Below are 21684 nucleotides of genomic sequence, written 5' to 3' on the forward strand. Positions count from 1 at the left end.
TTCTCCACCAGCATCCAGCGGTGCCTGGGCAGCGTGTGGGCATCTGTCCTCCAGGAACCGGGAGGTAGCGGTGCTTGCTTGTTCTCTGAGAGAGGGGTTGCCAGTCCAATGCTAGGAAACGGAGCAGAGACCGGCATGCTCACAGAAAGACACGGATGGCCTCCCAGGGCCACCAGCTAGAGAGAGCGCTGACGAATGCGTGAACAGATCTGAAAGAAGAGCATCAGCAGAGGGGGACTGATGGGCTATGAAAGCCCAGACGGAGTCATGTCCATCCGGGAGGCAGGGCAGGCCCAGGCCGTCCCAGCACCGGCTGGAGAGGGGCTCCACTCCGTGGACATGGCCCTCCATCCGTCAAGGCCATCTTCACGGGCTCACGTGACTGAGCGCTGCTACGCTCAGTCCCTCTCCTTGCTGTGATCCTAGAGCTCCAATTCCAGAGGCTGGCTTCATACCAGCTTGCCTGCAGAGGGCAGAATGCCAACGCTGACCTGCTGGCACAACAGTCTGGCCCAGGAGCCAGGTGTATTGCTAAGAACATGCTAGTAGAACGCTGTCCTCTCTTACAGACTCAATAACCTTGTAGCACTCTCCATTATCCACACATTTCCAATATGCCAGGCATGGTCAGCTACTCAGGGGGGCGGGAAGAACAGGTAAAGTCAGAGGCAGGGTCACCATTGGTGAGTGAACCCACTCCTTGTAAGGTGTCCCGAGTGTGGGTGTTGGTGACGCCCACTGGGTGACATGTTTGGGGACAGGGTGACAGGGAGCAAGAATGCTGCCCTGTGCCAGATGCTGTCCCATCCACCTTTCTCTGTCCATCCAATGGGATCAGCAAAGGCTCCCCCGTGTCTCCAGCCTGCTGACTCTGTGTCAGGGAGGCTCTGGGGGAGGGGGCGGGGAATGGGACAGCAGAGGGATTCCGATCTGGGCTCCACAGGCTGCTCCTGAAGTCTCTCAACTCAGACATCACCTCACTCACCACAGCGAGGATTGATGTGCGTCTGCAAAACCCATCTGGTCTCCATGAAGGACTCGGGTCTCTACTGGTAGCAAAACATAGACCCCATTATAACAGCCTTAAAGCTTCCTCAGGGATTGACAGTGAAAGCTACCTGGCTCAAACTATGTTCCTCGATACCCGTGATGCCCCCAGAAGGAAAACCCGTGCGTGCAGCACCCTCCGCATGTATTTCTTCCATCACCATTGCTCCTCATCAGTGAGAAACACTCCCTGAGCCTGTATTTCACCCGCTCACTAAACATGGCCGCAGGCCTTCCTGTGTGCCAGGCACGGTGTTGCTGACTGAGGACATGACTGCGAACGGAAGAGACCATCCTCGTCCTGCGGAGGAGCTTACACTGTGGTCGCCCAGGGGTCTGTGCTGTGGGGGGAGAGAGCACGGCTGTGGGGGTGTGTGCAATGCGGGGAACCAGACCTCTTCCCTGGGTGTTGAGAAACTCCCTGGAGAGGCAGCTTTCAGGTACTGTACGTCCTGAAAGATAACGGGGCGGGTGTGGGTGCAGGAGGTGTGCACCGGGCTCACAGCCTGGACCTGGCTCCCCAGGGCCGCCTGTGGGTGGAGAAGGAGGAGGCTGGGAAGGGGCAGGGAAGGTGGTTGGTCTTAGCCCGAGGGCGGTGAAGAGACGGGGCGCTCTGCCCCATTTGGCTGACCCCTTAGCGATTTTAAAGACCAGGAGGCCGTCACACCTGTGTCCTGGACCTTTGGGAGCCCGATAAGTTGAAGCCGAATTGGAGGTAGGAGAAGTTACATAAATGACTTTGACGCTGTTTTCTCTCTAATCCTAACTCTGTGACCAGGCTGTTAGGATTGTCTTTGTCCAGGAGATGGCAGGCTCCTGCTGCGGACGGAGTTGGCGCTGGGCGGCTGTGGGTGGAGGGGGAGGGAATAGTGGCTGCCGTGGCTCCTGCTGGGAGGCTGGGATGCAGGCTCTCTGGGTGGGGACCAGGTTGGTGCCAGCCTGAGGTGAAGAAGTGCAAACAGAACTTTGTACCAGGGGACATTTGTGTGAAGCGGGGGAGTCACAGGGAAAGGGCTGAGCTCTGCTGCGGTCCTGGCAGAGCTTCAGACTGGCGCCCGAGATCACAGGAAGCTGGAGTAATCTTCTAAAGTGGGAGCACTCCAGAAGGAAAGAGCAGCGGTAATGGCTATCAATTACGCAGTGTTTACAGCGAGCCCGTGCGGCCCTTTCATCTCGCCTCTCTCATCTTGCCTCTGAAAGTCACACAAAGCCTGCGTTTCCAAATCCAACTTACACTCTGGCTCTTGTCCCCACCCCAAGACCTGCCCCCACCCCACATCTTCCCCCTCTGTGCATGGCACCATCACACACAGTTACTCCTGGATTAGCTGCTAGGGCTGCCTTAGAAATTAGCACAAAACTGGAGACTTAAAACAATAGAAATTCATTCTCTCACAGCTCTGGAGACCAGGAGTCCACATCCAAGGTCTCTGCAGGGATGCACACGTGCTGCAGGCTCTGGGGAGAGTCCTTTCTTGCCTCTTCCGGCTTCTAGTGGCTTCTTGTGGCCACATCCCTCCAGTTTGACTGTCCCTTCACGTTGTCTTCTCTGGGTCTGTGTCTTCTCCCCTCGGTCTCTTATAAGAACGGTCTCATCTGGAGATCCTGAAGCATGGTAGCAACCATGTTTGGGTAAATGTTTAATTTTTTAAAAAATATATTTTATTGATTTTTTTATAGAGAGGGAGGGAGAGGGATAGAGAGTTAGAAACATCGATCAGCTGCCTCCTGCACACTCCCTACTGGGGATGTGCCCGCAACCAAGGTACATGCCCTTGACCGGAATCGAACCTGGGACCCTTCAGTCTGCAGGCCGACGCTCTATCCACTGAGCCAAACCGGTTAGGACAATGTTTAATATTTTAACCCTGCTGACTTGGCTTCTGTACTTATTTGCTTGCTAAAATAATAGAAAAGGTATTTTGATTTTCTGAATGATATAAATCATCCCATTCGATTGAATACCCTATCGATTGTAATGTGAATGCCCCATTGGTTGTGGTCATACTGGTTTTAGAAAGCACATTCTTCTGTACCTGGGAACCAGGACAGCACAATTATCCTAAATTGCCTCAGTGGCTCCAGATAATGTGTTTCTGTTGATTTAGTGATCCGGAGACCCAAAACTATAATTTAACTAACATGCGCAATTCGCTTCTGTAACTGCTTTGTGCAAACCAGGTTCCTCATTCCAAACCCAAAGATGTAATGAATACCTTTGTGATTTTTGCCTTTATAAATCCAGTGTTGGGACTGGGTAATTATGGCGAGATTTGGGGAGCAAAATGCCCCCTCGAAGTCCCGGATTTGCAATAAATCTGACTCCTTAATTCGACTTCTTGAGGCGTCCTTGTGTGATTTGTGGGGTACATTACAACAATCCTTAACTTAGTTCTCTCTGCAAAGACCCTGTGTCTAAATGGGGCCATGTCCACAGCTTTCAGACATTAAGATCTGAGCATGTCTTTTCAGGGGCCACCATTCAACTCTACACTCGGCGAGGAAACCTAGAAGTTGTCCTTCCCCCTCCTCCAGTCTCACATTGAAACTCTGACTCCCAAAGTGACTGCATCGGGAGGGAGGGAGGGCCTTTCGGGAGATAATTAAAGTTGAATGAGGTCATAGGGGTGGGGCCCTAATGTGATAGGACTGTTGTTCTTCTAAAAAGTGGAAGGGATGCCAGCTCTCTCTCCTAGCACACACAGGGAAGGCCATGTGAGGATGCGACAAAGAAAGTTACCAACTACAAGCCAGGGAGAGAGATCTCAGCAGAAACCCTGGTCTTGGACTTTCCGTCTCCGGAACTTTGAGACAATACAGTTGTGCTGTTTCAGCCTCCCAGCCTGTGGTATTTGGCTGTGGCAGCTCGAACAAACCAGTACACACTCTGAGCTTTTTGCCAACCCAGTCTCCACATTGCGGCCAGTGAGACACAAAGCGCAAACCTCTGCTTAGAAGCAACTCTCCCCCTTCCCTTCGTCAGATCGATCCAGGCACTGCCCTGAGCACCAGGAATGTACCAGTGAACAAAACACACCCCTCCCTGAGTCTTCTGTGAAGCTTACGGTCCAGCCTGGCCTAGCTGCCTAGGGCTCTGAGGTTAAAGCCCTGCATTTTGAACAAGGTGTGCACAGCCCAGCAGGGTCAGCCTCCACTTAGTCCCTGGTCACCTTCCTTCTCCACCGCTTGACTACACATCGCCTGCTCCCTTCAGGGACACAGCCTCCCCAGTTCTCCCCGTGCAGCCCCCCTGCCCTCCGGAGAGCTCCCTGCGGCTCCTTCTGCTGCGGGCTCCCCCTTTGCCTGCTTACCTCACTCATCTTCCCCCCCTCAGCCTCCTTGAACAACCCTGGTACGTGCTCTCAGCAGCTGCCACACCTCCCTTGCAGCAGTGATAACAATGGCAATTAAATCATTAATTTGTGCAATGAGTTGTTTGGGTCCTTGTAGCCCCCAGCCTGAAAGCCCCCTGAGGTCTGTGCCTGTTCGTTTCCTGTTCTTTTCTCAGCTTAGGGAACACAGCGAGCGCTTGTTAACCATTGCTTCATGAATGAGCCAGGGCATGAGCGAACAACTCTAAGCAATTCCTATCCTGTAGATCAGTGGTTCTCAACCCTGGCTGCACATTAGAATCACCTGGGAATCTTTTTTAAATCCTGATTCCTGGGCTTCATCCTCCGGAAATTCTGTTTCTTTGTTACTAATGTTGTGGCCCCACCCCATCACAAAGAAACAGAATTTCCGGAGGATGAGGCCCAGACATCAGGATTTTAAAAAGATTCCCAGGTGATTCTAATGTGCAGCCAAGGTTGAGAACCACGGCTTTAGATGTTTATATTCCCAATGTTCAGGTGCGGAAAGCAAGGCACAGTGCGGCTAGGTACCCGGTCAGAGGCCACCCAAAGTCACAGGGGGGACTGAAATTAAAATCCAGAGTTTTCTGATTTCAAAGGCGAGGCTCCTAATAGCCGTGACTCAGATCCAGTTCGTGTGAGATGGGAGAATTCCTATCAGAAAGGCAGAAGGGAATAACTGTAACTTAATTAAAGAGTAATTTTCTTTACAAGACTAATGATTGCAGTCAACAGGAGAATGGATAAACAATCAGTGATATATTCTCATAATGGAATAGGACTAGCAAAAAGGGGACATGAACTCCCAAGAACATGTTATCGCATTGATATATTGCGAAAACATTATGCTGAACCAAAGAAGCCAGGCGCAGACCAGCACACGCTGTGGGGTTTGATTGAGGTGAACCTCTAGAACAGGCAAAAGCATCTCTGGTGAACAGCATCACGTCAGCAGTGGCCTCGGGTCCGGTGGGAGCTGACTGGGAAGGGGCACGAGGCGACTTGCTGGGGCGATGACCATGCTCTCTTCTGGCGGAGGTTTCAGTTACCCGGGTGTGTCTGTATTTGTCTGAGCTCAGCATATGTATGCATGAGATTCGTTAATTTCTCTGTTTGCAAACTTTATCTCAAAAAAAGAAACTCATAAGCACCTATTGAACTCCAGTTCATGATAAACACACCCAAGTGCTGGCGGTGAAGTGCACTAACATCTGCACCTACTGCAAAGTGCGCCAGGAATAAGAGGGCTTGTTGACGGACAGAGGGATGAATCGGTGGCGAGACATGTGATGAAGCAAGCGGAACACAATACTACATGCGGATTTCACTGCATAAGACTTTCCACTTTGCTCTGCTTGAAATTTTCATAAGAAAATGTTGGGAAAAAAAGTATTATAAGCTGAAAATGTATTTAAAAATAGCTAATGTTTATTGTAATCAAGAAAGCAATCTAAAGGTGAAGGAATAAAAAAATCACTCGTTGCTGTGCATGGGTTTCAAGGGGATGATAGGCAAGGAGAACAGGCGTAGGGGCTGGGAGAGGTGGGACCAGGTGGGACTCCATCTTGGCAGGCCCTGCAAGAAGAGGCAGCTGGTGTGGCTCTCCTCAGGCTAGAAGAGGCTCCAGGATTCGGGACCAAGCAGCAGACAGCAGCCACCTCCTCCCTGAGGCATGGAGGGTGGCAGGGTTAGCCCTCGGAACTTGCTCACCCACGGTCTAGCGAGAAACAATGACATTTTTCTTTAGAGCAGTGATGGCGAACCTATGACACGCGTGTCAGAGGTGACACGCGAACTCATTTTTTGGGTTGATTTTTCTTTGTTAAATGGCATTTAAATATATAAAATAAATATCAAAAATATAAATCTTTGTTTTACTATGGTTGCAAATATCAAAAAATTTCTATATGTGACATGGCACCAGAGTTAAGTTAGGGTTTTTCAAACTGCTGACACGCCGAGCTCAAAAGGTTCGCCGTCACTGCTTTAGAGCTAAGCAGAGAAAAGCCTAGAAAGTTTTAGGAGTAAGACAATGAAGATGAAATGCCAGGCTTATGTTTTGAGTTTGATCAAGTTACTTCCTGGGACTGCATGCTGACCCCACCCACTTGGCAGGAAATTCAAGGCTGCCTTCCCTCCAGGGGCCACTGAGTGTGGGCCTGCGTAGCCCAGGCGTGAGGACTGAGGGAGGAATGGCTGCACACATCCGAGTTCCAATCCTGTCCCCACCATTCGCTGGTCACATGGCCTTGGGCACGTCACAGAACCTCTCCTGGTTGAATAGACCTCCTCCATAACCGCCTTGTCATCTCCAAGGTGGATCCTCAGCTTCCCTGTGTATTGACTAGTGGCTCCTTCCGTGGCCGATTAGGTCTTCCTCCTTGAAATACTCGTTCCCTCAGCCACAGGACCCCGGTCCCTCACAGCTCACTCCAGCCACCCAGGCCACTCTTTCCCAGCCTCCTCAGCTGCTGCTCCGCTTCCCACTCACATGCTGAACTGCCCCAGGGCTCTCTTCAGCTCTCTCTGCTCTCCCTACACCCAACCCCCAACCCCCAGGCGGGATTTCACTGTAAGCCCCACTAAGCCAAATTCTAAATGGCACCACCAATTCTCCCAGCTGCTCCAGCCCAGATCCTTGGAATCATCCTTGACTTATCTTTCTCCTCCTACTTCTCTCAGCAACAATCCTGTTGCTCCCACGTTGGGACTAGATCCACAGTGGGACCACCCCGTCCACCCTCGTGGTGAGCACTAATGTCTCTCACGTGGACTCTTGCATTTGCGGCCTAACTGGTATCTCAGCGTCCGCTCTTGTCCTCGCAAACTCTGTTTACCCTACAGTAGCTGGGAATGTTTAAAAAAAAAGAAATCAAGACTCTCTGAATCTAGCCCTAACTGGTTTGGCTCAGTGGATAGAGCATCGGCCTGCGGACTGAAAGGTCCCAGGTTCGATTCCAGTCAAGGGCATGTACCTTGGTTGCGGGCACATCCCCAGTATGGGGTGTGCAGGAAGCAGCTGATCGATGTTTCTCTCTCATCGATATTTCTAACTCTATCCCTCTCCCTTCCTCTCTGTAAAAAATCAATAAAATATATTTTAAAAAATAATAAAAAAAGACTCTCCGATATCAAAACTCTCCAACAATACCAGAGTCAGGTCCCATGTCTGTATCCTTCCCATGAGTCCCATGATCTCTCCGGTCTCATGCCCCACCTCTCCCCCCTTTGCTCATTCCACACCATCCCTACCGACCGGCCAGCTGCTTCTCCAGCCTCCGGGGTGTGCTCTCACCTCCCCCGAGATTTCCTCTGGCTGCACTGCTCTCTCCGTGGGTGGCTTGGTCTCTCACTTCCTGTAGCCTTCCCTCAAACTGCTCCCTATCCTAAAGACTGTACGACTCTCAGCAACTGCCCTTGTTCTCTTCCTATCCCTTTACCCTGCCTTATGCTTCTTCTAAGCACTTCTCATTGCTTGATTTTGGGTATTTATCTGCTCATTTTAAAATTACGTCTCTTCCTACTTGAATGAGAGCCTCATGAGAACACAGACCTTATGTATTTTACTCGTCACTGTGTCCCCAACACCAAGAACGGAGCCTGGCACACAGGGGCTGCCGTGAAAGAGGTGGAGGAGGAATGAACACGTGAGCGGACACCTAGCTCAGTGCTGGCCTAGCAGACGCACCCGCAGTGCGATGTTCAACCATCATGACGGTCCTTCATGGAGAAGAGGACGGAAGTGCTGGGGGAGGATCCGATTCTGGGCTGGAAGCTGGGACCTGAGTGGGGAAAACCTCCACCCCTTGGGCAGTTTCATCCTGGCCCTAAGTCAGAAGTTGCTTTGCTGACCTGGAAGCTACCATGTGTCACATGATCTGGAATTACTGCCCCCACTTCCTGGTAAACCCCTCTGCCCTCCTGCCTAAGCCCCTTCCCCACTTGGCTGCTGAATCCGGGTTTCTGCCTGGGGAGCGTTTCTTCGGAATGACCCGAATGTGAAATGGCCCAGTAATTGTGCCGGAGCCCTGAGCTCTCGTGGCTGCAGGGCCGGCTATGACCAACATTTCAGAAGAGCCAGTGAAAAGGCAGTTATCGAGAGTCCACCCGGCTGCTCTGAAATCAGCTCAGCTTGGCTCCCGGCCCTTCTTATCTCTGCAGGCAAGTACATCCAGCCCTGGTACCACCTGCAGGAAGTGAGCCTTTGATCTCTATGGGGAGACCTGCTTTATGGCTCTTTTAAAAATTGCATTACATTCTAAATGTTTTTAAGACATCACGGCCTATTCATTTCTGATAAAAGAAGCAGATTCATTTATCAGAAAAGACATTTTGTTGTTGTTGTTAATCCTCACCCAAGGATATTTTTTCCATTGCTTTTTAGAGAGAGTGGAAGGCAGGGAGGTATGAGAAGAGGCGGGGGTGGGGGGGGGGGAGACAGCCTTGTGAGAGACACACATCGATTGGTTGCCTCCCGCAGTGCGAGCCCCGACCAGGGTGCGGGGATTGACCTTGCAACCCAGCTACGTGCCAGCTCTAACCATTGAACCACCGACCAGGGCCCGAAAAGAGATTTTAAGTTCTACAAGCATACAACAAACATTGAGCCCTACGTGGTGGATAATGTAGTAACTGTTTGATGAATTCCAAATACCAAGATGAAGAGGGAAGAAGATTGAGAAACACACACAGGCACACAGAGGGAAGTGGGGAGGGGAGAGAGAGAGGAGAGAGAGGGAGAGAGAGAGAGAACCGTTCGTTCTTGGGGAAGAGCGATCCCACGGGGCCAAGCTAATGGCTGATGGGCATCACGGTTGCTTCTCACCTGGTTGGAGAGCTGGGGGCTGGGGGCAGAGTCAAACACTTCCTTCCTTCTCTTTCCCTCTCTTGGGCTTCCAGGTGATCTGGGCAGAAGGGAATTTGCCAGACAGATCTGGGCAGCAGCCTGGCCCCACTCCCAAGCTGTATCCTGGGATGGACAGAGACAGGTTGGTCCCCTTGTGAGTTGCAGGCAGTTACCCTGAAATCTGAGGTGATGTGACGTGTCAGATCTCAGATTGAGTTGGGGGGCAGGGTCCCCCAGAAGCCTCCGGTCCAGAAGCTCAGCTTCTCTCCCCTCCCACCCTCACCCAGAGCAAACACTGGAGACTATCAAGCTTGCTCCCTATGGGGAGTCGGGGGTGGTGATTCTCCAGGGATTACTGCCGAGGGGCCAGGGTGGGGGCACAGGAGGGATCAAGTGGTCGAGGTGGCTCAGACTCTGGGGGCCCCACCCCGTCTTCAATCAGAGCAGGTCCACTCAGTTTTGCTTCCCATCACACAGTATTTTATGGGGTTACTTGCCACCCAAAGCATCCCCACCGACATGACATCTCGCCAGCTAACATTTATGGAGCCACGGCCACGCGCCATCTTCTCCCTGGTGGAGCTGGGCGCTGCCCACCCGAGGCTAAAACTCAGCGTCACAGGCAGACGATTTCGTAAACAATGCCAATAAAGTAAGGTTATCCTATTGTTAAAAACGGGGTGGCTGGTGGGATTGACCCTCCTTTTAAAAAAATATGTATTTTTATTGTTTTCAGAGAGGAAGGGAGAGGAGAGATAGATAGAAACATCAATGATGAGAGAGAAGCATTGATCGGCTGCCTCCTGCACACCCTACACTGGAGATGATCTGACCCCACAACCTGGGCCCCAACCTGGAATCGAACCATGACCTCCTGGTTCAAAGGTCTACGCTCAACCACTGAGCCACGCTGGCCGGGCCTGACCCCCGTTTAAAAAGCTGGTACTTACAGATCTCTGTGTATGTCTCGGCACCGGGGAAAGTATGTTAGGGATGATCTCTGGGTGCCATGGCAATGCCGTCTGTTTCCTTCCCATTTTGCTTTATTTTTGCAATGAACCTTAATTACTCTAATAATCAAGAGGGGAAATGCTATTAAAGTCAAAATGATGAACCTGAGTGCTGGGAGAGGCGCTGGAAGCTGTTAGGAGCGCTCCGCAGGGACCTGCCTTGGGCTGCTGCTGATTGCACAGGGAGCATTAGGGAGGCCCAGCGAGGCTCTGCTGTGCTCGGAGACCTCCCTGCCTCTGCCTGGGTAGGCCCACCCTGTGCCAAGCTCGGGGAGTGTGAGCTGCTCGGAGGAGCCGGCCCCCGCCCCCCCAGCTCATTCTTCTTTCTACTTTGCCCGTGGAGAGCTGGTTACTGGCAACACAAGGCCCTTTCCTCTCAGGCTCCAGGAGCTGAGCATTAAGAAAGCCTTGCAAATGCAGTAATTGCTCAGAATGAGCATTAATGTCCTATTAAAAAGAGGCAGCTGCTGTGGCTGTAACCTCTAATTCAGCAGTTTCCTGAGAGCCATGCTAATGTGATCTGAGCTAATTTCTTCCCTGCTGCCTGGGGCCCAGAGCAGAGCTATCCTGGCTCCTGCCCTCCGGTCCCTGCAGAGGCACAAGAATCCTGGCCTCCCTTTCCTGACGGGGTGCTCTGGAGGCCCAGGCTGCCGGCTGGCGTCCATCAATCAGCACTCTGCTGTCCACGTCCACTCTTGTGCTTGACATTGAACCAGGTCCCAAGAGGCGGGCTTGGGGAAGGGGATGAGCACTGACTACGTCTTGTTCAGTGCCTTTGAGGCATTTGACATTTGTCTAAAAGCCAGAACAGCCCTAGCCGGTTAGGCTCAGTGGATAGAGCATCAGCCTGACAACTGAAGAATCCTGGGCCTGATTCTGTCCAGGGCACCTATCACGGTTGCAGGCTCCACCCCAGACCCTGGTCGGAGCGCATGTGGGAGGTAACCAATCGATGTGTCTCTCTCACATGGATGTTTCTCTCTCTATATATCTCCCTCTCCCTTCCACTCTCTCTAAAAATCAATGGAAAAATATCCTCGGTTGAGGAATTTAGAAAATAGATAAAAAGCCAGGACAATTGTGCTAAGAAAGGACAGAATTGAAGGGGAGTACCCCGCCGATGTCCTCATTCATTCATTCATTCTGGTGTTGCGGGGTACACCGCGAATGAGACGGCACTGGGCGCGCTGTCATGGAGCTCATATAAACCAGGGAGGCAGACATTGAATAAGCTACTGCACATGATTTATTTAACTGCCACGGTAATACCTGTGATGGATGAGAGAGTAAAAGGGGAGTGGTGGGTCTGACCAGCCTGGCCCCAGGAAACTTCCCGGGAAGGGAGGTGTGAGGGATGAGCGGGACCAACAGGTACCGAGGAGGGAGAGGCTTGCAGCGGAGGCAGAGTGGGTGCTGACTAAGCCACGCAGGAGGCTGGCCGCGGAGGAGGCGGGTGGCGCCCCGGACGCGTGCTGTCCCCTTGCCTGCGCAGTGTGGTGGGTGGCCCACGCCAGGATGGGACCGGGAGCGGGGTTCGAGTCCCACTCTGCCTCCCCGAGCTTTGTGTCCCCAGAGGGTTACTCACACGCCTGGCAGAACCCACTGGGAGCATCTGGGCCTCAACTCTCAGCGGAAAACTCTGCAGATTGTTCAGGTCCTTTCTAGGGCGGAAACCCTGTGGTCACGTAAAGTCCAGGTCTGGGCCTCCAGGGGTGCGGCGGGGCCACCGCGAAGGGGCCACCATGGTGGGCGGAGTTGGGAGGATGGGAGTGAAGCGAGGCCGAGGCAGGCCACAGGGCTGAGGGTGGAAAGGGTGACCCACAGGTGGCCACGTGTTCCTTCGGGCCCGCAGCTGCGCAGCCCGGGCCTGCCCTGCATTGGGCTTCTCACCCACCTCACCCTGCAGTTCCCTGGGGTGGCACATGCACCTGAACTCTAATCAGGGAGGCTGCTGCGATGACTGAAAGAACTAAGAGTTACTAGGGTCTGGTGGCGGGACAATTTATAAAGATGCTTGTTTGTGTTCCATCCGGTCTTCCCGCTGCTGGTGTGCACGAGGAGCGGGAGGGGTCCTCTTGTCTGAGTAGGAGCTCCTTTGCCTCGGGGGTTGCTACAGGGTTTGTGTTTCAAGGAAGAGAACACGTGGCCAGGCACCGTGGAGGGGACCCCAGGCTGCATCTGATACTAGGGACTCAGGGCGAGGGTGACCGTTTCTCAGGGGGTGACGGGCTCCCTTTGAGAGGCACTGCTTTGGGGCAGGTGTCCCAGCTGGGTCCTGCTGATTTCTGGGCTGGGTGATTCTCTGTTGTGGGGGCTTGGGGGGGGGGGGGAAGGCGGTCCTGTGCATTGTGGGATGTTGGGCAGCATCGCTGGCCTCCACCCACCAAGTGCTTCCAGCCATTGTGACAACCAATGCCTCCAGACATTCCACCTGCCCCGGGGGTGGGTGGGGGGGGGGCGGGGGCTCACCCTGGTTGAGAACCCAGCTCTAGAACGCTGTCCCGGGGGCGGGGGGTGGGGACATTACTCTGTGGGGAGCTGGGCAGGTCCACTGCTTCTACTTTTGAGCCCACCATCTGTTTTTGTGAATAAAGGCTGACTGGCCCTGGCTGGGGGTTCATTCGGCTGGAGCGTCATCCCGAGAGGCCAAGGGTGAGGTTTTTGTTGTTGTTGTTGTTTATTGATTTCAGAGAAGAAGGGAGGGGGAGAGAGAGATTGAAGCATCAGTGATGAGAATCATTGACCGGCTGCCTCCTGCACGCTCCTACTGGGGATCAAGCCCCGCAACCCAGGCATGTGCCCTTGACTGGAATCGAACCCAGGACCCTTCAGTCCCCAGGCCAATGCTCTATCCACTGAGCCAAACCAGCCCGGGTGCCAAGGGTGAGATTTTGATCACGGGTCAGGGCACATGCAGCAATCAACCAATGAGTGCATCAATAGTGGAACCATAAATCGATCTCCCTCTCTTTCTCTCCCTTCCTCTTTCTCTAAAATCAATGAAAAATGTAAATAAAGGCGAACTGGCACACAGCCCCGCCCACTCACTGATGTGTTGGATATGCTGCTTTCTTGCTATGATGGCAGATTGTTTGTAAAATCTAAGATATTTACTATCTGCTCCTTTAGAAAACATTTGCCGAAGGGTCTGGTGGGCTATGCTGAGGTGTAAGGGCCCATGCCTGTTCCCTCCCCCACAGCCAATATTAAAGAGGAAGAGTGGGAGCGCGGGGGGGGGGGGTGGTGGTGGTGGAGGGGGCGGTGTCTGGCAGAGGCTGCCGCGAGGGGGTCCCCAGGCTGCAGCTGGGCGGAGGAGGGCTCCTGCTCTTAGCTCAGCCCGGGTTTCCTCTGTGCCCCGGGTGGCAGGCTGCCGGCCAGGCTGGGGATTTTCCACATGACCCGCTGTGCTCACCTGGCTGGTGACCAAGCTGTGCTCACCTCACTCTGACCAACCTGGCCCTGGCTTATCTGCTGGGTAAACAAGGGCTCTGCTCCCCGGGAAGGAGTCCAGCGGCAGGTGCTGGGGTGGGCAGGCCACAGGATGCCCGGTGTACACAGCGTCTGGGTCTGCTGCTCCTCCAGGGGGCACGGGGCCACGGGGGCCCTGGGAGGAGGGAGGACCATTCATCCAGTCATTCACTCTCTCACTAGATGTCTCTGGAGTGCGCCCCCTGAGTGCAGGCACTGCCTGAAGGGCACAGTGAAGACACCATCCTCGCCCTTTAACTCTCCCAGGTTTGGGGGAGTAACCAAGGAAGGAATGGTTATTTGAGAAGCACAGGGGAGATGGGAACACAAAGGAGGCCCCTCAGCTGGCCCTGGGGGCCAGGAGGGCTCTGAGGAAAGACACTCCATACTTGCTGAGAGCCATGCCTCTCCTCTGTTCCCTACCTCTGACAGGCCAGCTTTGAACCCCAGATCTGTTCCTAGGTGCGTGGCTATGAATCAGTTCAAATCCGTGCCCGATCTCCGCACCCCCTTGAGCCCAGCCCTCTGCCACCAGAGGCCCCCCCCCCCCCCCCCGCCCGCACCCGCCCGGCCTCCTCCGTTTCTCAACCTCCGATGCAGGCTGCCTGCAGCCACCGCGTGGGCCAGCAGGGCTGCCGCTTCAGTGACTCTCTCCTGCAGTGCCCGGCCACCCTCACCTTTCTCCAGGCCCCTTTGGATGCTAATCAAGGCCACGGAGATGCTTTCTCGCCTGTGCAGGGCGGTGTGGGTGGCGCGGACTGGGACTGTTCTGGCTGCCTGTCTGTGTCTGGCCGCTACCTGAACTGGGGCACAGGAGGGAGATGCGGATTTGGCTGCTGGGGGGAGCCCAGGGAGTGACATGAATGAGTCAAGGGCTGGGCACTGTGAGCCCGTGGAACCTCCAGGGGCCTGGGTCCGCAGACAGCCTGAGAGGTGGGCACCCAGAGGACATCACTGTCCCCGGGACTGGCGCCTCGCAGAGGGACACCGGTCACTCATCCCGCGGGCTGTCCTGGAGGGTCACGCTCCTGCAAGGGTGGAGCTTTCAGAGAACCGGTCCTTCCGTTTCCCACCAAATCTGGGCCTCCCCTACGCCCTGCCGCTAGGTGTCCTTCTGGCTAAACGAGCCAATGCCACTTTCTGTTGCTTCTCACCAAAGAACCCTGCCTGGTGAAGAGCACCCACGCCGCTGGCCTCCCCGCTTCTGCGAGGAGTGATGAGCATCGTGCCCTGGTCACCTCGACAGGACCAGGCAACCCTCCTCTCCCAGGCCCCAACTGAACTTCGCGCCCACTTCCCGGGAGCTCTGCGCAGGAGGCAGGCCCTTCCCATCTCCTCTGACCGGTTGACTGCAGCCTCTCCTGAGGGTCCGTCTTCAGTCTTGCCCACAGCCAGCCAGCTGCAGAGGGATGTAGGCTGAGATCTGATCACGCATTCCCGCCTTACAAAGCTGCAGTCGGGGCCTGCCTGCCTGCCCACGACCAAGGCTCTCAACCTTCATGACCTTGACCCGCTGTAAAAAATTTAGTCGACAACTGATTTTAGGAGGCACCTATTTCTATAACTGAAACAAGTTTTCCCAGAATCAATACTTACCCGAGAAGTTTCTATCACTTTTTAAAACTTCGGGCCAGACCCGTTAACCTGATTTCATGACCACTAGTGGGTCTAGATCTGTTTGAGAACCCTGGCTGAGAGGATAGCAGAGCTCCTCTGGCCGTGGTGAGGGCCCGTGATGCCCAGCGTGGCCCGTCCTGGGCCACACCTCCTCCCTCTTCCCCCGGTGCCAGGTTCTTGCCAGTTTCTGTTTCTCCGAGTTGCTTTATACGTCCCATGCTGGGCCTCACTATGGGCTTTTGCTCACCCCACGCCCTTTGCCCAAACTGTCCTCTCTCCTTCCCCTCCACTCCCACCTCATTCTTTTTTTTTCTTTTTTAATATATTTTTATTGATTTAAGAGAGGAAGGGAGAGGGAGAGATAGAAACATCAATGATGAGAGAGAATCATTGATCAGCTGCCTCCTGCATGCCCCCTACTTGGGATTGAGCCTGAAACCCGGGCATGTGCCCTTGACTGGAATCGAACCCAGGACCCTTCAGTCTGCAGGCCGACGCTCTATCCACCGAGCCAAACAGTCATTCTTCAAGACTCAGCTCATCTCATGAGTTAGGTCAGAGTCTCCTCTGTGCCCTCAGGGCACTTGAGCAGGGCACTGGCATCTGCTTAGGTGCGGACCAGTGTGGGGACCGCCTGCCCAGCATCACGCGGTCCAGACTCAGTGTAGGCCGTTTGAATCAGAGTCTTGGAGGGTGGTGTGGCAAATCTTCCTTAACCCCCCGTTCATTCTTATTCTTAACATTAATGTTAGATCCTTCTGGTCTGAAAACTGCCTGCTCCTCCAAGCTACAGGCTGTGCCCTTTATTCATCTACACCGTGTGGTAATGTCTGCCCAGCATTTTGCCCACTTCCTATGTTTGGGGTTTCCTGCCATATTGTCCTGACAGGAGACAGAACCGCTTTCTCACTAAAGCTGAAAGGTCCGGTACTACCCTCCCAGCCCCTGAGAGGGGACATAAGCATGTGGCTTAGTCTCTGCCAAGCTGTCTCACCCTCATCAGGAGCTGGTGACCAGAAGAAGCAGGGACAGGGGAGAGTGGATGTGGTGGTGGCACCTGCAGGATTCAGTCCCCAGAGGCGACAGTGTGGTAGAATGAGCTGGGGAACCCAGCACAGGGGGCCGGAGCTGTGTGACTGGCTCCTGGCTTCCCTTTCAGCTGCCCATTTCTGGAACCTGGCTCCCCAGTGTTTGTGACCATCCAGGCACCTATTCAATGTCTTCTCAGTTAATGACTTTGCTCCTTAAATCAACCAGAGTTGACAGCTTTTGCCACTTGCATGTACAAACCCTCACAGACACCTAGGACCTTGCAAAAATAGTCACTGTTTGCTGGTGCAATGGATCAATCCGTGGCTCAAAGCTGCCATTCCAGCTTTTACCTTCACCTCTTTCAAGTTCTCCCTTGGTCCTCATTCTGAGCAGCCAACCCTTGACCTTGGCCATCTTTCCAGCCAACGAGGCAGAGACATGACGTGTGTTTCTTCCTTACGGAGACAAAGTTCACCTGGCCCCATCTCAGTGATGGCTGTGATTAAGGGTGTGACAAGTAGGCAGGCTGGTGGGGGTGGGGGCGGGAGGCTCCCCCTGGAACAGGGATAATGGATTCTGGCTTTAGGTAGTCCCTGCAAAGCAGCAGTGAGCATGCTTCCTGGCACTGGCTCACTAATGAAGTGTATCTGATTGTTCTCTGAGGGCAGGGATTCTTGGGGGGGGGAAACACATTTCCTCCTCATTGATGATCATCTCCCCGCTTCTAAGGATCCCAAGCCAACCACCTGAGATCAGTGAATTAGACTTGTGGGTTCATCAAAAAGAGAAAGCCAATGGGCGGTGAAGCCAGAAGGCACCCCTCACTGCCAGTGGTAATGATGGGGGTGGTGAAACGAGAACATGGAATGACAGTAGCCTCCCCTGCAGGGTCTGGCCGCAGCTAGGAGGCGCCCTCCATGGAGCAATGGAGGATTGCTTGTTAAAGCGACTATTTGCTATGTGGGCACCAGTGAGATAAGCCAGTTAGGAGAGTTGATGAAGCACCTAGAGTGACAACAGCCAGGGGCAAGAGCGCAAGACCCCACCACCTGTAGGCCCGAGGGACAAGGAGATGGAGCTGACCCTGGAGACTGAGGAGGATGGTTGTAGGAGGGCTGCTGACCGAGGCTGAAGCCTTCAGCAGAGGGACACAGCATGGCCACCAGGCAGCGGGGGTGGAAGGTAAACACCCTGACCTCTTTGCCAGCCCTCTGGTCTCCCATCAGCGCTTCTCATTGACTGAACCCAGTTAGAAGCCAGAGGGCAAGGGAGGATCGATGTGGTCCATGAAGTCCACCTCCTGGAGGACAGAGGCGGGCAGAAGAGGTGGGCAGTGAGGGGAGGCCCAGCACCGTGGCCTATACAGCACTTCCCAGGGGCTGCATGAGCACCTACACAATAGAGCAACTCATGCTGCATATACGTAACTCATGGACTTCTTGGAGGAAGCTTATGTACTATCATCACACTATTTCACAGGTAAGTAAGGTGAAGTTAAAGGGTTTGTCCAAGTCAGCGTGAGAATAGCTCAATCCCAGGCAATCTGAATTCAGACTGTTCTTAACCATTATGTTGAGCTGTCCAGGAAGGTAGCCATTAGCTACACATGCCCATTGGACTACAAATTAGTGGAAATTAAGTAGTATTAAAATCCACTAAGTCCGCCGAAACCGGTTTGGCTCAGTGGATAGAGCGTCGGCCTGCGGACTGAAGGGTCCCAGGTTCGATTCCGGTCAAGGGCATGTACCTGGGTTGCAGGCATATCCCTAGTAGGAGATGTGCAGGAGGCAGCTGATCGATGTTTCTCTTTCATCGATGTTTCTAGCTCTCTATCTCTCTCCCTTCCTCTCTGTAAAAAATCAATAAAATATATTAAAAAAAAAATCCACTAAGTCCTGTGAGCCATATTGCAAATGCTCACTTCCTACATGTGGCTAGTGGCTATGGGCTACCATTTTGGATGACATAGATGTAGAACAGGCCTATCCTTCCAGAGGGTTCTACCGGCAGCTTGGCACTAGACCTGGACCCTTGCACCTGAACCCTCTCAACATCTAATCCCTTAAAACACATGGACTTGTGCTCCCATTCGAAGCTCTGGTGCTCCTGGGGTGGTCAGGACAGGGGTCAGGCCAATGTTGTGATTCTGGGGGCATTTCGTTGCCTTCTTGATGGCTGTCAGATTGTGGTCTTCAGCGCAGCTCAGAGAGATAAACCTGAGATAGATTTATATATGCCATGCCCTTTTCACGTTCTAAAATTCCTTTACTGTCCTGCCTATCTTTACTTTATTGTCCCGTCTCCTATTTCAATACCAAGGGCATCCCATAATAAGCAGCAGCATGAACAGGGCAAGAGACAGGAAGAATGGATGGCGCATCAGCATTCATCCCCACCCCGTGTTGGAGACGCTTGTCCTTGGGGCTCCTGATGCCGGCGTCCTGTGATATACAGCATCTTTCCACCAGCTTCCACGAGACACTCCTCGGCTGGATTTAACGACTCCCCAAACCCGGACACCGATCTATCATCTCCTAAATGCCCAGCGTCAGTAGACGAGATGAATGCTGAAGATGATATAAATCCCACCTATCAAACAGGCTAAAGGTGAAATCTAGCTCTGTCTAGAGACTGTCAGGACATTATAAAAAGGAAAACGAGTCATTATCAGATGACCTTTCCTACACACTAGGAGATGCAGGGCTTAGAAGTCTATAAACCACTCTCGGAGAGGAAGAAAACAGTTATAACTCTAAACCACTTGTAATCCTACCTCCCGGCAAACACTCGTGCTGACATGTATGTGTACATTCCTCCACTGACATGCAAAAGGCAACATTGCGCAGGATCTTCTCTGTTCAGTGCATCCATGAACATTTTGCATCCCATTAAACAACAGCAATAACTCGCTGTCATTGTTGCTTATTACGTCCGGAGTTCTGTGCACTTCACGTGTGTTGTCTCAGTTCTCACAACGGTAACGGTAGGATGGGAACCATTGTTACTCTTACTTTACAGATGAGGAAACTGAGGCACAGAGGGAGCAAGCATCTTGCCTAAGGTCACACAGCTAGTTCAGTGGTAGAACGAGGACTCTCACGAATCTGTCTGACCCCCAACCCCATGCCCTTTCTGCTATGACACTATTTCCCACAATGTTTAACTGTTTCAGCTCTGGAACGCTTTCTCTAAGGGAGTTTCCCCATAAGCCTAAAATGGAAGACACAGGGGTGGAGCTGGACTGGTTGCCCTGTGGGTGGGAACCCCCAGTGTCCCCCGCTCTTGTCCCCTGGCCCTCTTTCTCTCCTGCAGTTCCCTGCACCCACCACAGGCCACCACTGAAGCAGCTCACGGAAGCCTGGGAAAGGCCAGCTTGGAAAACTCTGCCTCCACCAGCACAGGACTCACCCCAACAGGTACAGCATCATTAATGCAATCGACCGCCACCTGCTGTGATTCGCAACCTGGATGATAGGTTTTGTGCGCATTCTCGATTTTTTCCTGGATAAACATCTGGAAGTGAAATGTTTGGGTCAAAACTATGCCCGTTTTGACACCACACTCTCCTTTGGAAAGATAGCACCACAGAGATTGCCACCCGCAGAGCCAGGTTCACACATTCTGTCCATACTGGATATGAACAGCGTTTATAATCGACTTTGCCATGGTTTTAACTTATGTTTTTCAGTTACTAAAAAATAGACAGTGTAAAGTTTATTGACTATTTGCCTTTCTTCATTTGTGCGTATCATACCCTTTGTTAAACTTTGAAGTTCCTACACTTTGCTTTTTATTTTTTCTTTCCAGGGCAGTGCTCTTTGATGATCTGTCTGTAAAATTTACTTATACTGGAGGTCCATTAATCTTGATATGTGACTTGGCCTCTAGACGGTCATTTGTTCATATGTTATACTTATGTGATGTAGAATATGTCATTTGAATTTTCTTTTTTATTTATGATGCTTCTGATTTACAGAGTCTTAATTTTTAGACCATGGAAGGGTCAAGTAAACATTTTCCTATATCCTTTACTTATTTTTAAATCTCTTTAATCCTCTTAATGGATTTGGTTCTCTAATCCATCTGAAATTTAATTTGGTGTACTGTGTAAGGAAGTGAGCGAGCTTTATTTTATTTTCTTGTCTGATTGCAATGGCGAGACCTTACAGAATGGTATTAAAATTTAGCACAGTGGTTCTCAACCCTGGGCGATTTGCCCCACCGGGAACATTGGCAGTGTGTGGAGACATTTTTGGTTGTCACAACTAGTGGTAAGGAGGGAGGTGTGTGTGCCACTGGCACCTAGTAGCTGGAGACCAGAGAGGCTGCCGCACATCCTACAATACAGGACATTCCCCCACAACAAAGAGTTTTCCTGGCCCCAATGTCAATAGTGCTGAGTTGAGAAACGGTGGCATTAGCAAGTCCCCTTTGCTTCGTGTCCTTTCCCCACTGCAAACAAGAGCTTGGTTCCCTGCGGACAGTTTGCCTGATGTCTCTGGGCCGATCCCTCTAGAACTCTGCAAATGCATCGCTCCAACAGGCAGGCTGACGGGACAGTGCCAACAGGAACAGATGCCGGGGTCAACATAGAATGGAGAAGGGAGAAAAGCAATGCAGACAACAGGTTGCACATCAGTGTGGAGTGTCGCTTTTCCCGTCTGAGGCATCTGTGCTCCCCTCCTATAAATTCTCTCCTGGAACTTAAAGAGCATCATGGGTCACAAGATATATTTGCAAGGACGTGAACATGAGTCATGAAGACCTGGGTTCTGATTCCAGCCCCATCGCTTGCTGCTGCGGGAGGCCTGGCTGAGGTCCTTTCCTCCCTGGGTCTCTGAGCCTGTTCTCACATAACACAGACTCACCTTGGGGTTGTGAAGTACGTGCAAATGCCTCACTCAGTGCCCGGAGCATAGTAGGTGCTTATCACACAGCCCCAAGGAGTCCCAGCTCATGCAGATATCTCCTGCTGGGGTCTGAGACAGCCCCGGGGAGCCCAGAGCCAAGAGAGGTGACCAGCCACCGGGACTGGGCCAGGGCTCGATGCCAGTTCCCTTTTAAATGCTCACTGCAGGCCCATGGGATGTATAATTTTATCTTTGTCTTTTTATAGATAAGGAGGCTGAGGGACAGAGACGTTAATGCCCCGCCCAAGGTCGCTCAGCTAGTGCATGGAGGCTGGGTTTTCGAGCCCTGCGCTTGCCCCCTCAGTCATGCTGCCCCCCACGCCCTGGGCCTCAGCCACCCAGCAGCTCAGCAGAAGGGCCCCAGTCTGGCCACCCCCACCTCCAAGTGTCTTTTTCTGTAA

The sequence above is a fragment of the Myotis myotis genome, unplaced genomic scaffold (genome assembly GCF_014108235.1).
Source record: "Myotis myotis isolate mMyoMyo1 unplaced genomic scaffold, mMyoMyo1.p scaffold_m19_p_17, whole genome shotgun sequence".
In the NCBI taxonomy this organism is placed as follows: domain Eukaryota; kingdom Metazoa; phylum Chordata; class Mammalia; order Chiroptera; family Vespertilionidae; genus Myotis; species Myotis myotis.